At 39.9% G+C, this 17040-nt stretch overlaps 1 protein-coding gene across 11 annotated transcripts in view; it reads right to left on the bottom strand.

Annotated features, from left to right (window-relative positions):
* The window catches only part of ERC2 (ELKS/RAB6-interacting/CAST family member 2), a 970127-nt gene that overhangs the window by 949455 nt on the left and 3632 nt on the right, over positions 1-17040 (bottom strand). The window lies entirely within an intron of this gene.

Below are 17040 nucleotides of genomic sequence, written 5' to 3'. Positions count from 1 at the left end.
GCATTCCCTTTGAAATCTGGCACTAGACAAGGATGCCCTCTCTCACCACTCCTATTCAATATAGTACTGGAAGTTCTAGCCAGAGCAATCAGGCAAGAAAAAGAAATAAAGGGTATCCAAATTGGAAAGGAGGAAATCAAATTGTCTCTATTTGCAGATGACATGATTGTATACCTGGAAGACCCCATCATCTCAGCCCAAAATCTCCTGAAACTGATAAACAACTTCAGCAAAGTCTCAGGATACAAAATCAACGTGCAAAAATCACAAGCATTCCTATACACCAGTAATAGACTTCAAGAGAGCCAAATCAAGAACGAACTGCCATTCACAATTGCTACAAAGAGAATAAAGTACCTAGGAATACAACTAGCAAGGAACGTAAAGGACCTCTTCAAGGAGAACTACAAGCCATTGCTCAACGAAATAAGAGAGGATACAAACAGATGGAGAAACATTCCATGTTCATGGTTAGGAAGAATCAACATCGTGAAAATGGCCATACTGCCCAAAGTAATTTACAGATTCAATGCTATTCCCATCAAGCTACCAATGACCTTCTTCACAGAACTGGAAAAAAACACCTTAAACTTCATATGGAACCAAAAGAGAGCCCGCATAGCCAAGTCAATTCTAAGCAAAAAGAACAAAGCGGGAGGCATCACACTACCGGACTTCAAACTATACTACAAGGCTACAGTAATCAAAACAGCATGGTACTGGTACCAAAACAGAGATATAGACCAATGGAACAGAACAGAGGCCTCACAGGAAATACAACATACCCACAACCATCTGATCTTCGACAAACCTGACAAAAACAAGCAATGGGGAAAGGACTCCCTGTTTAATAAATGGTGTTGGGAAAACTGGCTAGCCATGTGCAGAAAGCAGAAACAGGACCCCTTCCTGACACCTTACACCAAAATTAACTCCAGATGGATTAAAGACTTAAACATCAGACCTAATACCATAAAAACCTTAGAAGAAAATCTAGGCAAAACCATTCAGGACATAGGTGTAGGCAAAGACTTCATGACCAAAACGCCAAAAGCAATGGCAACAAAAGCCAAAATAGACAAATGGGACCTAATCAAACTCCACAGCTTCTGCACGGCAAAAGAAACAGTCAGTAGAGTGAATCAGCAACCAACAGAATGGGAAAAAATTTTTGCAGTCTACCCATCTGACAAGGGGCTGATATCCAGAATTTACAAAGAACTAAAGCAGATCTACAAGAAAAAAACAAACAAGCCCATTCAAAAATGGGCAAAGGATATGAACAGATACTTTACAAAAGAAGACATACAGGAGGCCAACAAACATATGAAAAAATGCTCATCATCACTGGTCATCAGAGAAATGCAAATCAAAACCACATTGAGATACCATCTCACACCAGTTAGAATGGCGATCATTAAAAAATCGGGAAACAACAGATGCTGGAGAGGATGTGGAGAAATAGGAACACTTTTACACTGTTGGTGGGAATGTAAATTAATTCAACCATTGTGGAAGACAGTGTGGCGATTCCTCAAGGACTTAAAAATAGAAATCCCATTTGACCCAGCAATCCCATTACTGGGTATATATCCAAAGGATTATAAATCATTCTACTACAAGGACACGTGCACACGAATGTTCATTGCAGCACTGTTTACAATAGCAAAGACCTGGAACCAACCCAAATGCCCAACGATGATAGACTGGATAGGGAAAATGTGGTACATATACACCATGGAATATTATGCAGCCATCAAAAACGATGAGTTCACATCCTTTATAGGGACATGGATGAACCTGGAAACCATCATTCTCAGCAAACTGACACAAGAGCAGAAAATCAAACACCGTATATTCTCGCTCATAGGCGGATGTTGAACAATGAGAACACATGGACACAGGGAGGGGAGCACTACACACTGGGGTCTGTTGGGGGGAAATGGGGGAGGGGTGGGGGGTGGGGAGGTGGGAAGAGATAGCATGGGGAGAAATGACAGATACAGGTGAGGGGACGGAAGGCAGCAAAGCACACTGCCATGTGTGTACCTATGCAACAATCTTGCATGTTCATCACATGTACCCCAAAACCTAAAATGCAATAAAAAAAAAAAAATAAATAATAAAAGTGCTCAAGATATCAACCCCAGTTCTTTAACTAGAGAGAAAAATGGACATTGCCTCCCACCATGATCTGCAGGCTACAATATTATGCATCTGTAGGTATTGAAAGTCCCAGTAATAAACATTTCATCTATGAATGCCATAATGATATGAATCAGTAGGGGAAAAGTCCGGCTTAACACAGCAGAGATTTTCAAAAATGCTTTCCCATCATTCTCCAAAAGGCTCTATGTAACTCAAACATGCCTATCTACACATCAATACGCTCTCCTTTAGTTCCCCCAGACTCATTTTATAATTACTGTTTTCCATGTATAGATTTAGCATGATTACATGTTCAGCTGCCTTGGCTCATATTTTATGGCAAGGTCCTTGAGTAAAGAGGCTATCCTCCATACTACAAGGCAAGGACTCTGCATGCTCAAATATTAGTTAACTGTTCTTTCCATTAACCAGTTCCATTATTTATATTCAGACTCCATCAATTTATTTCAAAGTATTAAATTAAAAATCTAAAACCCCTAAAAACTTTTCTTAAAGGAATAGATTATTATCTAATACACAGCTAAACACACAAGTTAAAAATATAGCAAAACAGCCAGGTGCGGTAGCTCACGCCTTTAATCTCAGCATTTTGGGAGACCAAGCTGGGAGGATCACTTGAGGCCAGGAGTTTGAGACCAGCCTGGGCAACATGGCAAGGCCCCATCTCTACAAAAGAATTAAAAATAAACAAGGCAGGTATGGAAGTGTGCAGTTATAGTCCTAACTACTTGGGAAGCTGAGGCAGGAGAGTAATTTGAGTACAGGAGTTCAAGGTGGCAGTAAGCTATGATCATGTCACTGCACTCCAGCCTGGGTGACAGAGAGAGATCCTATCTCTAAAAAATAAATTAAATAAATAGAAAAACCCAAAACAATAAACAGTAAAAGTAAAAAATAATTTGAGATGTTAAATAAAATTAAAATAAGCTATGGTTAATAAAATATGCTGATTATAACAGCATTATTCATTGCCTCATAAAGTCTCATAAATGGAACAAATTAAGTAGTTGCACTGAAGAAATAAATAAGGTTTTCAGATTCATTTTTAAAACATCTGTGCATTTCCTTTCATCTGCTTTCAGTTGGCAAAGCTTCAGTTATAGTATACTTACAAAAAAAGAATATTCAGGAATTATTGGGTCTTACACTAAAAAAATCTTGTCGGTCAACTAACAGATGTTTCTGAGAAAATGACAGAAGAATAACAACTCTGCCCCCTTGGCCCTAAATATCCAATCACACAGAATTTTGTTACATTTACAATGGCATAAGTATTATGTGTAAATAGCTTTTTACCAGAAAAGAATACAGGCATAATCACATACATGAGGAAAAATTCTAGCAAAGCTATTAAAAAAAGACCACAATCAACGAGGGATGGAGAATGGCTCCAATGTGCAAATTATGGAGACAAGTATTCATCTATGTATTCTGGAAAGAAGAGAAAGAATAAACGTTACATCCTAACTGAGAGTCTCTCAAAAATATGACTGAAAACCATGGAAGAGTCACATTGGAGGCTTTAACAAGGATCAAGTTCAGGGTGCTGAATGGTCCGCAGAAACCCCTCTAAAAACAGAAATTAGAGTAAATGAGAGTCAGCAAGTGCAGTAAGTAAATCATCAAGTAATTGAGTCCAATCTCTTGTCTATGAATGGATAACAGTAGGCTTATCTAACATAAAAATAAAAAGGGAAATTACAGGACATAGTTCAGATCTATTCAACAACTGCTTCTAGAGGACAAATCTGTAATGTGGTTTCTGACATGCTCGAGGTCCAAAGCCTTCCATTTAAAAGGGGGTCACAGCCTCTTATATTAACAACTCTAATTGTTGTGCAAGGCTGCCAGGTGCTGTGAACACCAGAAACAGATGAGGGCCTTTCTGGGAGTGACAGAGTATGGTCTCAGATGGAGAGAGTGGCATGGAAGAAAGAGTATAGTAACAGAGAGGGAAAATCTAGTTTTCTAACCTGGACAAGAACTAAGGAGGGAAGTCAGATCCATAGTGATGCATATTAAAGAATTTGCAAATCTCATGAGAATTTAAGGGTTGTTTTTATTTCAGAAATCTGAAAACCAACAATGAAAGGATATTCTTGATCAGCACAGCGCCATACCCACTGACTTTGAACATCAAGCTGTATCCTGAGGAATTACAGAGTCAATGTGAAAGGAAATAAAATGGTCTTGGGAATCTAAAGGATGTGTTCTCAAGGGATGAAAGGTAAGGATTATCAAGCTCCTCAGAATGAATGAAAGTTTCACAGAAGCTGACTACTGTGAATGTGGCAGGAAAACTGAATCATCACCCAACGCACAGCAGGATAGACCAGATGATGCCAAAGAACCCATCTAGAATAGTCAGCATCAGCATCACATTCTAGTTACAAACAACAATTTCGTTAATGCAGTTAAATTAATGCTGTGAATTTGAATTAGTACTGTAATATGATATATACTCTATTTTTAAATTGACTTACGTTTTAAAAAGTTGTAAGAGCTTAAAAACAAACTGACCAGCTTTATGTTTATACAATTTAAAGTATCATTAAAATAATAATTTAAGCCAACTCTGGGGTTCTATGAGAAATTATTTTCATTAAAAGAAATTTCATCTGAGAAATGTGGTTAAGTGATTAAGCGTACACTAGATTTGAGTCCTAAATCTCACATTTATTATCTGTTTAACCTTGAGCAAGTTAGCAAACCTCTCTGAGCCTCAGTAAGTATCTAAGTAATGATGGCCTCAGGTATAACAATGGCTACTTCACCAAAATAAGGTGAGTAATGATTAAATCAGAGAAGGCAGAAGTACTTAGCACAGTGCCTGAGGCTTAGAAAATACTCAGTACAATCCTCATCATCCTCAACACTGACCACAGGCTCATTGTGTTGTTTTCTTAAATTAGGCCCTTTCTTCCACATGAGTAAAATAGAAATAATAGCATTAAACATCTTGCAATGGGTCTAAAAAGAATAGTTGATTTAAAAGGTTGCAAAAAACCTTTGCACATGAAAGTAAAATTTTAACCAATGCAGTAAATCACATCATTTGTTCAATGTTTTCACAATCCCCCTCTAGCTGGCCCATCCCTACACTCTCTTTCCTGTAGGAAGATAATCTTTCCTGCTCCCCTGACATCTGGCTCGGCCATATGACTGTTTTGGTCACTGAAATGTGAGCAGAAGTAACAAATGCCATATTCAAACAGTAGCTATCAGAGCCCTCTTGTGGGTAAACCATGGTTTTTCTTCCCCATGAGAATAGGCTGTTCAAGAAAGGCTCCTTCAGCTTGTGTCCCAGAATAAAAAACGTGAAACAGAATCACAGACAACCCCTGAGACAAAGCAGCTACTGAGATTTGGAGGTCCTTTGTAAGCTCAGCACAACCTAGCAATACCTGACTAATACACCCAGCGACCACAAACACAGTGCTAAAACAAAATACTTAACATTTATGTTAAAACATAGGACAGCATTTTCTCACTGATTTATCTCTCATTTCTTTCTTCCTCTGCAGATTACCAAACTAGAAAATATCATCCATTCAGGGACAGAATATCTTCTCTTAGGTCTCCATATAGAAGCAAATCATTTGTAAATAATTTATTTTCAGACACAGATGCATACAACCAACTATTTTAACTGCGTCCAAATGTATTCTCTTTATCATTTCTGGCAGCTGATTTCTTTACTGACAAATAGCTGCTCCTGGTGCTTGGACATTGAGATGAAGGCAATCACTGGAAAAGCCAAAAGGAGGATAAATCCTGCCAGGAGGTGACATAGTTGTACAAACAATGCAAATAGCGAATGCCAGCAAGCATCAACGGGTGTGGGCTGGACCACATGACTGCGTATATGATCAGTACATGTGTGAGTGCCTATCCTGGAGCATAGCCCAAAGAAGAGCCCAGCTGTGCCTGACCCAAGCATGCTTCCCCACCAAAAGAAAGGTAAGGCATGCACCCACCTCCTGCCATCTGTGATTCCATCTTGTAATGGCTACGTGACTTACAGATTGCATCAAGTAACACCACTGTCTTCACTTGAAGCTTTTATAAAACATGATTCAACCCTAGACCTTCCTTAAAGGCAAGAATTATGTCTTTATTTTATATATTTTATATCTTATTTTATAAGATACATATATATATATGATATATTTTATATCTCAGCACTATTTTACACTTGCAATTAAAAGGCAACCCAGTGTAAAGCAGTTTAAAGCAAGGGCTCTGAAGAATCCAAATTCTAGTTTCTCCACTTACTTAGGTTAAGATCTTGCGAGCAGATGCTGTAAGTGTCTACTGATGTCCCTCTGACCTGAACATTTTAAAGTGCCCCAAAGGCACTACCAGTATCAGAATCTCTCCCTGAGAACATCTTTTAAACCTGGATAGGCTGGTCTTCCCTTGCAGGGTGCAGGACAGAAGTCTCAGGGTTAACCACCCTTAGAAACATCTGACAGATATTTATATGCCAGTGTTCACAACAGCATTATTCATGATAGCTAAAAGGTGAAAACAATCGAAATGTCCACTAACGTCTGATGCATAAAGAAAATGTAGCATATACTTAAAATGGAATATTATTTAGCCTTAAAAAAGAAATGAGAAGGCCAAGGCTGGTAGATCACTTGAGGCCAGGAGTTCAAGAACAGCATGGCCAACATGGGGAAACCCCTCTTTACTAAAAAATACAAATATGCACTTTTAGTCATAGCTACTTGGGAGGCTGAGGCATGAGAATTGCTTGAACGCAGGAGGCAGATGTTGCACTGAGTCAAGATTGTGCCACTGCACTCCCACTTGGGCAAAAGAGCGAGACTCTGTCTCAAAAAGAAAAGAAAATGTAATTCTGATACATGCTACAACATGAACTTTGAAAACATTATGCTAAGTAAACAAGCCACAAAAGCACAAATATTGTCTGATATCACTTATATGAGGTAGCTAGAATAGTCAAATTCATAGAGACAGAGCATATAATGATGGTTTCCAGAGGCTGGGGGAATGTGGAGTTACTGTTTAATTAATACATATTTTCCGTATGGGATGATGAGAAAGCTCTGTAGATGGAAGTGACGGCTGTACAACATTGCAAATATAGTTAGTATCACCAAACTGTGCACTTTAAAATGGTTATAATGGTAAATTTTATATTATGTGTATTTTGCCAAAATAAAAATAAATTTTTTAAAAAAGAAAAGAAAGAAAAACAATTGATATGAGCTAGTGGTTAGACATCACTGCTCTCTTAGTCTTTGTGTAAAAATACCCTAAGGTGGGTGTTTTACACTAGCTCTACCATTTCCTTACGGTATTAAACTCTAGTTGCCATCCCGCAACTCACTTAACAACGCCCCATCTGTTGGCTGCCTTCGCTTCCCTCTCTCACATCCTCATTCACTCCCTAGTGACCCTTGTATGTCCCAAGTAACTACTTGTCTCAAGGTCTGCTTCTGTGGGAAACTCAACCAAGACACCGCAGTAAGTTTCTTAATTTCTCTAAATCTTACTTTCCTCATTGATAAAAATAATACTTAGATTGTGAAGTTATTGTGAAGATTAAATGAGATAATTCTTCAAAGTGCATAGCACAGTGCCTGACTCATAGTAGATACTTAATATGAGCTTCTTGAACTTTTGGTCCAACAATTATCCACCTTTTTTATAGAAGATAAACTATGTCTCTCAGTTTCAGGAAGAGTTTAAAATATCTAAGAGCCAATTCTTTCCCATCTTCTATTTGAATAACATCTTTCATGACTTAACACTCATCATTTAACCACAAGAGATGTTAGAAGGAACTGGAATTTTGTATCCAACTCAATCTTTTGCCTAGAGGTGGGCTGAGCCCACAAAGAAAGTTAGATTATCTCCCCAGGTAGCAAGCAAACCCCCGAGGACAGACAGATAACCGCCATTCCCTCCTAACATAGGGAATTAGAGGGCTATCGGGTCAATTTTACACAAACTTTAATTTGTATCCCTTTCTCTCTTTGGCTACTAAAGTACCATCCTAGCATCACTAAGGTTTATGGCAAAGACTAGGATTCATTTAGTCTTTTTCTAGTTCCACAGTGTATTGTTTTAACAAGTGAAACCATGAGATCATGAAATTCCCATTGAGGTGTACCCTTTGCCAAATACCGTTTTATTTGCTTTCTCTGTTCTGACCAGCAAACCAAAGGAATAGGTTACATACTCTGGTGTACTCATAAATAAGACTGATGAGAAATCCAATTTCTGTCTCTTGCTTTTGTAGAAAATGTCTTTCTGAATATGTACTTTTTAAAAGCTGAACAAACAAAACTTACCTTGACTTACATGTTAAAAAGGGAACAAATAAATGATAAAGTCCCAGATTCCATCTTGCCCTTTAATATAATCCCTGAAGCTTTTTTCCAACATTTCATATATACATAGCCTTTAACTTCACTCACAACTATAAATAGTTGGCCAACTTAAGTTCAAAGCATCTGACTAAGGCTAACCACTAGCCATATTGGACGTGCCTAATGGTTTCAATGTTTGGCTTAGTTACCTTATGAGCTAAATACTTCTTCCTATATTATTGCCTACAGTTTTCCATTTTCCACTTACAAATTAATGACAAAATTCAAGAAACATTCAGGTGATTACACAAACTCTGTTGTACAAATATGGTGATGCTGATGGACTAAAACTACTTGTTGGCAGGTAAGGTCATGATACAGTAGCTCAGACTGGTGGTTCATAAGCTACAGCACAGAAATTAAGATTAATATATGAAAGGCAATTTAATAGTGTTACTGTATAATGTACAAAAATATAAATCATTCCAAAGTAAATCAGAGGCGGCCATTATGCACGGGGTATTGAATAGTGTTCTAGCCCATAACTCCCAATCTTGTACATTTCAAGAAATAATGAAACTATTTTCATTCATGAACTTTCTCAGACCACTTTCAGAAGCTGTACACTATGAATTACTCCAAGTATTTCCTTCAATTAATCCAATGAAGTCAGTTTCATTCTGCCCATTAATTACAAAAATTTAAAACACAATGAGTACTCTCCGTGCTCTGCTTAAAATTCACTGAAATGAACTTTGTCCTGCGTGATATTTGGTCTCTGAGATTCTCAAAACCAACAAGTGGTGTGGAGTCTCACTGCAGATCTTTTATTAGAAGATATTTTTCCTCACCTGGAAAATGGTCTTTCAAAGTAATTAAGGTACATAAATTATGTTTGGTCAGTGAATCAGAATGGAAACTGCTAGGATTCCTAGCACCATAATAATCAATCTTTCTATTGTTCTACAGGTCATCTTGCTACCCTCTCATCCCACTATCAAGCCCCACATTCCCACAAGCATCAAAAATAGGTAATTATTGCCATGTCAGTGAAATAAAAGTAGAATAACGAGAATTCAGAGTCTTTGGTCGTATTCATCCCCTACCTGAAATCTCTTGAAGGTTCAAGCTTGAATCCCATGTCCTCAATGGCTCACAGGGTCTCATGTCCTGTCATACTCTGTGACTCCTCTCACTATCCCTCATCCTGAACCAAGCTAAACTCCAGCTCTACAGTTCTACTACCTCTGTTTCCTCCATGAACCCTGACTCTCCCATTCTCTCGCTTACTTTGGGACCTAGTGCATGCTATTCCCCCTGTTATTTGTACCTTCAAATCCTCCCTCCTCTGGCTAATTCTATTTACTCTTCAGTGACACTTCAGGTGCTACTTTCTTAAAGAAGCCTTCCTTCATTCTTCATCCGTGACTCTCCTAGTCTTCAGTGGCAGCATGGATGGTCCCCTAAAGAGCACCCATTATTGCCTGCTCACTTGTCTGGTGCTCCACTAGATACAATCCCTGAGCTCCCCTACAAAGTCATCTGCTCTGTGACAGTCCCCCCACACATACCCCATTCCCAGAAGACGACTGGCACAAAGCAAGCATACACTCATATAACGAATACATAATAGAATGGCGTATTTCTTTGTTGCTAAAGTCCATTGTGAAAGAACCCCAGCCATTCCTGTTTTCCAGGTTAAAATAACTAATAAAATGATAGTTAGTTGAACCTCTTAGTTGAACCTCTGCATGAAGAAACTGTTGTAAAAAATATATATAATGGATCACCGAGAGTGCCTTTGAAGCAAATTGGACTACATGATGGAGAAATCGAGATCCCAAATAAGGAGAAAGCTAGTGGCAAAGCCAGAAAGGGAACTTAGGTCTTGTGACCCCAGGTCAGTGCTATGCCTCTGTATCCAAAAGAATCTGCTCTGAAGTTATTCTAAGCAACTATTCATGTTGTGAATTCAAGGTAGCCTATGAATGCATTCAAAGCCCATGTCTAAAAAGAGAGTTATTTATCAGCTTTAACAAAAAAAGGTGAAGAATTCCCCTTGAGTGCCCCCACAAACTGCTCCACATTCACAAGCCTGATGAATAGCAGCCACTAAGACGCAGGTGCTTTTGTATCCACTCAGCATCAAACAGGACCTATTTTCAACGATCCCATAAGAATGCCACACTGTTGTCCTACTCACTACCCAACTTCCTGCTTCCTGTCAGGGAGAGGCTTCAGGAACAAAATGAATAAAGAGTCAAAATGCAGCCGGGCGCGGTGGCTCAAGCCTGTAATCCCAGCACTTTGGGAGGCCGAGGCGGGTGGAATCACGAGGTCGAGAGATCGAGACCATCCTGGTCAACATAGTGAAACCCCGTCTCTACTAAAAATACAAAAAACTAGCTGGGCGTGGTGGCGCTTGCCTGTAATCCCAGCTACTCAGGAGGCTGAGGCAGGAGAATTGCCTGAACCCAGGAGGCGGAGGTTGCGGTGAGCCGAGATCACGCCATTGCACTCCAGCCTGGGTAACGAGAGCGAAACTCCGTCTCAAAAAAAAAGAAAAAAAAAAGAGTCAAAATGGGAAACAAAGAATGGGGAGGAGGTAACATTACAGTCTTAGAAGGGAAGGAAAAACACACATAACCAGATAACCAGAAGGAAAGAAAAGACATCAAAAATCCTCTCCTGAGATGTGAAAGTAAAAAGAGCCAACAACCCTGCTCCTCTCCAAACCTGCCCCTTGAACCACGGCTGCTCCTCGAGGTGATGACAGCTGGAGCCAGCTGGCAAAACGGAGCATGGCTAATCTGCCTCAAGCCAGGCACAAGAAAGCCATCTTGGTAGGAATTTGATGCTCACCAGTATCACTGAGAAAAAAACAGCGATCATGGGACCACCCTAACCTCACATCTTACAGAGCTGCTCAACTCATTGCCAGACAGTTCCCAGGCCCCAAACCCACCTTCAATCACCTCAGGCCCACCGAGGATGAACTCCCAGCCTGACCACACCCATCTTATAGAGAAATTTGCCACATAAGAACCGGTAACGACAGTGTACAACTAAGTTCAATTTCTTAAATGAAACCCTGCTCTTCCTTACTGTAATTAGTCATACCATTTAGCAGAACTCTTTCAAGGTTTGCATAAGGATCTGAGCGTATTCTTAAAGAACAGTCACATTGCTCAATTCCCATTCAAGCTCTTGTCTTCTGACCCACTAAGAAGTTGCTTTGAATTAATAGTTTGCTCCTAATGCATTTAGGGTAAATGCACTTTGCTGCCTGCAACTTATTCATGCCCTGAAATCACGGAACGACAACTACCTTTAGGGGTAGAAAGTATTAAGACAGGAAAAGAGAGCTAATGGTATCAGACCACACACACACACACACACACACACACACACTCACACAGGATAATTAAGTGAGCAAAATGTAGAGTCTGGAAAATAAACCGTAGCAAAGTTAAGTTGCTGGTATAAGATGTCTACAAATATCGCTGCTGGCCTTTGGTTTTTCAGGTGTATCTTAGAGATGCCCTTCCAACTCTTCATCCAGTGGGGGCTATAATCTCACCATTGACTTCCAGGAAAAAAATAATCACTCAGTTCCTTCCTGAAAGTACTGCCTGCCTTTCTTTGCTTCTCTTCTCCCATGTACACATACTCTCTCTCTTTTTAATTTTGTTGAGTGCTGATTAGGTGCCAGCAACTAGAGATTTCCTGGGATGTGACCAAGACGAACTCTGCTTGGCAGAGTCAATGTGAGTTCAAGAACAGAGGAAGTACAACTTCCAAGCAACAAATCTGGAAGATGTAAGTGGAGAAGGAATGCCCAAGAGGTTAAGAGCAGAACTTGAGGCACTCCCTGGGAATTGGCCAGCCAAGTGCTGAAGAAATTAGGCTGGAGCAGCAGATGAACTGACCCAAGAGAGGGGTAACCAATTATATTAACAATTAGGTCGGAGAGGTAGTAGCCTTGGACTTCCCCAGCTGAGAGAATGAGCAAAAAATCACAAAGAAGGTTCAGTCCTGGCTGTGAACGTGAGACAGCCTAGAGCTCCTGGTGCTTTTGGCATTAACAGTGATAAGTCTTGGTGGTTGCTTCTGTTGCAATTGTGGGGCCTCTCACTGTTTCTACTTTGTCTAGTGATAATTTAGCAGCCTTGAGAGTAAGGCAGAGGTGCATTCCGATTATGGCTCTGCCACAGCATTCACTCCGAGCAAGTTTTTCTGTCCCTTCAATCATTTAAGAAATACAGAACATCTACTGTGTGTCAAACACTCTTCCAGGTATTAGGAATACAGCAAAAGGCAAAGCTCCTGCCTTCATGGAGCTTATCAAATTCTTTGAGCCTCAGTTTCATCACCTATGAAATGGGATAATACGTCTACTTTCATAAGTAATATGAAATGAGCAACATAAAGTACCTAGCACATAGTAAATGCTCAATAAATGGTGCTCTTCATAGAACAGAGCAAATCTATCCATGACTTCCAACTGGAGTATTAGCTCCAAGTAGTTAGTAACTGTCTCTGGTTCATCTCTACCTCCAGTGCCTGTCGCAAAGTAAATACTCAATTACTACTTCATAAATCAACCACTACTTAATTAACGACAGCCATTGTTATGGTAACTGATAGTCATTATTCCTCTTCAAGCCAAGAGATTCTATTACTTAAAAAAGCAGAATGGCATAAAGTCTTTTTTTCTTTTTAAACAAAGGCAAGGTGCACTCTATGTCTTCACTTTTTTTAACATGAAAACAAATGTTATTGAGCACAAATATTTCAATTCAGATAATCTCTGAGTACAGAGACCTGCATGGATAGCAGATGTAGATGCCAGCTCACCGCTTTCCTAACTACAAAGTAAGGACAAGCTGGCCAGGCTTCAGGTTAATCTAGAAGACACCCAAAAAGTAAGTTATGTAAAGTTTAGCAGATGTGCTGAAAGATGATGTGTCAGTAAAGATAAGCAGAAAAGTGCTGCAGAAACCAAAAATTATAAAATCTTCATGGCTTAAAACAGCCAAGGTTTACATATTGGTCTATATGTCCAGCTCCAGTGACTAGAAGCTGTGTTCATTTAGTGACTGAAAGGCTCAGGCAGACAGAGGGCTCCATCTCAACACATGCTTCCATAGTCATTGCAGAAGAGAGCACTGGGTGCACTCACACTGGAAATCGAATGTTCTAGCATGGAAGTGATTCAAGGCACTTCCAACATGTGCCCGGAAGGAAAGAAAGAGTGGCTATAGGGAACACTAACAGTTTACCACAGATGATATTAAGACACAAGCTGTGAAATAACAACGGGATTTGTTGAAGATGACACACAAATAAAACATCTGGAAAGCTATAAGGTTCACATAATCCTGGACCAGAGAGGATGTGTAGGTATCATTTTGGAGCAGTGGCCTCAACATAAAGACACTCAAATAACATAAATCTGGACCCTAAACTTCCAGAACAGCTCTGCTTTCTATAAACATACTGATGGTCCAGATAAATTTTTATTTAGGAAACAAAAAGTTTTAACAGCTGAAAAACATTTGAAAACCATGAATGTAAACCAAATCCTTTATTTTACAGATTTGGAAAGTAAAGAGAAGAAAAAAAAGGAGACACAGACAGTTAAAGTAACCCCACTCTACCCCTCAAGGAAGATCTAGAATGTTTAGCAGAAATAAATCCATGGACAGAATCTAATGTACCACTGCAGCACCGTCTAACCTTATCTTTCATGTCTCCTACCTTTAACTAGCCCAGTGGAGCCAGACCCAGACCAAAGTCATGGAATACAAGGTCGTCAAGGGCTCAATAAATGGTATCGACAATGAGTAGAAGACTCCACCCCCCACCCCCAGCATTAAAGAGTGATTCATATCCCATTAGCAATTCTCTATATTACTCATTCCCTACTTTCAGGCAAATGTGAAGCCATCAGTAAAAGTGAATACTAGCCTTCAGGAGACTTTTATTTTGTTCCTACATGAGTATAGGTTAACAGCCAACTATGATTTGGATTCACTCAATTCCATAATCTTCTCATGTCCTCAGCTCTGCTTCGTGCCCAGTTTTCCCTCTACCTTCACTCACACTAAAGCATGTACGTCATGCACTCAACCCTCAATGCTCTCCCAACCTCCAGTCTCTGTCTTTTTCAATGGCTTTATACTCACTAGCCCATGAAATCAAACTCAAATATTTCAACCAGGAATCCAGGTGCCTCCTCAGTCTTACTCCAGCCTAATTTTCCAAATTATTTCCATTATGGTACTTTTCCTGCTCAGCCAGAGGCAAGATGATGAGCCTGAAAGTCAAAATGACATTGTCTTGAACCCCCAGTTCTTCCGCTTACTGGTTAGGCAAGTCCTTAACCCCTTCAATGTTCTCACCTGCAAGTGCTTAACCCCTCTAATGTTCTCACCTGCAAAATAGGTATGATAGCATCTACTTTGCTAGTGCTCTTGAGAAGGTATGTATTAGTGAGGAATATGTGTGGCTGAAAGTAATAAGTAGTGGCATACAAGTAAAGAGCTTTTTTGTTTTATGCAATAAGAAGTCCACTGGAAGGCAGTCTAGGCTGGTACAATTAATTAACAAGGTCACCAAGACCAAAATTCTTCCAGACTCCAGCTTTGCCATTTGTAAAACATGATTTTGGCTGAGCACAATGGCTCACACCTGTAATTCCAGCACTTTGAGAGGCCAAGGCAGGCAGATACTTGATCCCAGAAGTTCAAGACCAGACTGGGCAACATGGGGAAACCTCATCTTTACAAAAGTATACAAAAATTAGTCAGGCATGGTAGTGCCCACCTGTAGTCCCAGCTACTCAGAAGGCAGAGGTAGCAGGATCACTTGAGCTGGGGAAGTCAAGGCTGCAGTGAACTGAGATCATCCCACTGCACTCCAGCCTGGGTGACAGAGTGAGGCCCTGTCTCAAAAGCAAACAAAACAAAAACCATGGCTTTATCTTCATTGTTGTAGTTGGCTGCTGCCCTTTCAGGCATTGCACAGATGATCCCAGCAGCAAGAAGCAGAAAGGGCTGAAAAGCTCTTCGCGTATACCCGCCAGGTGTGCCCCACTCACTACGTTTTCAGGAAAGCCTCCACCCAGCAACTTCCACCTGTCATCATCAGCCCCAACTCTCATGGCTACTCCAAGTGCAAGGGAGTCTTGGGAAGGTGAGGTGGGCTTATTTCCATCTCAAACAAAATTGGGATTTAGTTAGAAAGGAGAAAATGAATGTTGGGTAGGCAACCAGCAATGCCTACCCAATATTAAATTAGACATTTTATGGAAAGTGCTAAGCACAGTGCCTAGCACATAGTTAACTGCCCAACAGAAGTTAAGCTATAAATACTACTGTTATAATTATTACTGTTGCTGTTATCCACCTTTCTTACTCTCTGGACAAGTGGAATACCTCATTATATCCATGTGTCCCGCAACATTTTTATGGCATCCATTGTCTGCATCTCCAACTCTCTCCCTGCTTGAAGGTCCAGGAAAATGTCATTGCATCCAAGAAGTTCTTCCTTACATCTATTCCTAATAATAAGTTTTACAATGGCAGAACCCACATCACATTAAAACTGTGCTTACCACTGCACTGAACATTGTCTCTTGGAACACAGTAGGTTCTAATAAACAGTGCCTTAATAATTTAAGTAATTCATGTGTATACACCAACCTGCTTTATAGCCAGTCCTCTAAAATCAAACATAGTATATGTTTGATCCTGAAATGCAGAAGTTAAGGACCAGGTTTATATGTCACACAGCTAATGCTGGGAGTGAAGGGATGAAAATTACATTCCCCAAGAAAAACAAAAAATTAGAAAATCTTCTAACCATAATTTTTCCATGCTGTGGGAATCTAGATGATAGTTCATCAACTATTCGCTCCCCTACGGTGAACAGAATCTACTTTTACACACAAGTGTTGGGCTTTCCCATGTGACTTGCTTTGTCCAAAATAGGTTGTCATTCGAAGTGACATTTGCCTGTGCCATTTGCCTCTTGGCTCCAGTGATCTGCTAGAAGAAGGGCGTGTGCCAAGTAGCTGCCATCCCTGCAGCCTGGGCCCCAGGACACATGTGGAGCAGACTGGAACCCACCCCACAGCTGCAGCACAGCCACCCCAAGGAGACCAGCCTCAACCAGCCAAATCATGGTCAACCCGAAGACCACTGAGTGTGAAAATAAATACCTGTTGCTGTAAGTCAGGGAGTTTTGCTACACTGCCAAAGCTCACTGATATATCTTAACATTTGATATATGTTAGCATGTTTTATATGTTCGTTCATTTTGTTCTCTTCCTTCACATAAGAAAGAACAGGCTGAAAAATCTCCATGTTTTGTACATCCAATGATTTCTACCTTTGGATCAACTTTTAAATTTATATGAGACCTACATTATCATGAATATTAGTAATTCATGTGTTTTCCATTCATCCTATCTTTCTAAACTAAGAAAAATCACAATAAAACATAAACAGCATAAACACTGCTG

This window comes from Saimiri boliviensis, chromosome 8 (genome assembly GCF_048565385.1).
Source record: "Saimiri boliviensis isolate mSaiBol1 chromosome 8, mSaiBol1.pri, whole genome shotgun sequence".
Lineage (NCBI taxonomy): Eukaryota > Metazoa > Chordata > Mammalia > Primates > Cebidae > Saimiri > Saimiri boliviensis.
The sequence above is the reverse complement of the archived record's forward strand: the minus strand, read 5'-3'. Positions and strand labels throughout refer to the sequence as shown.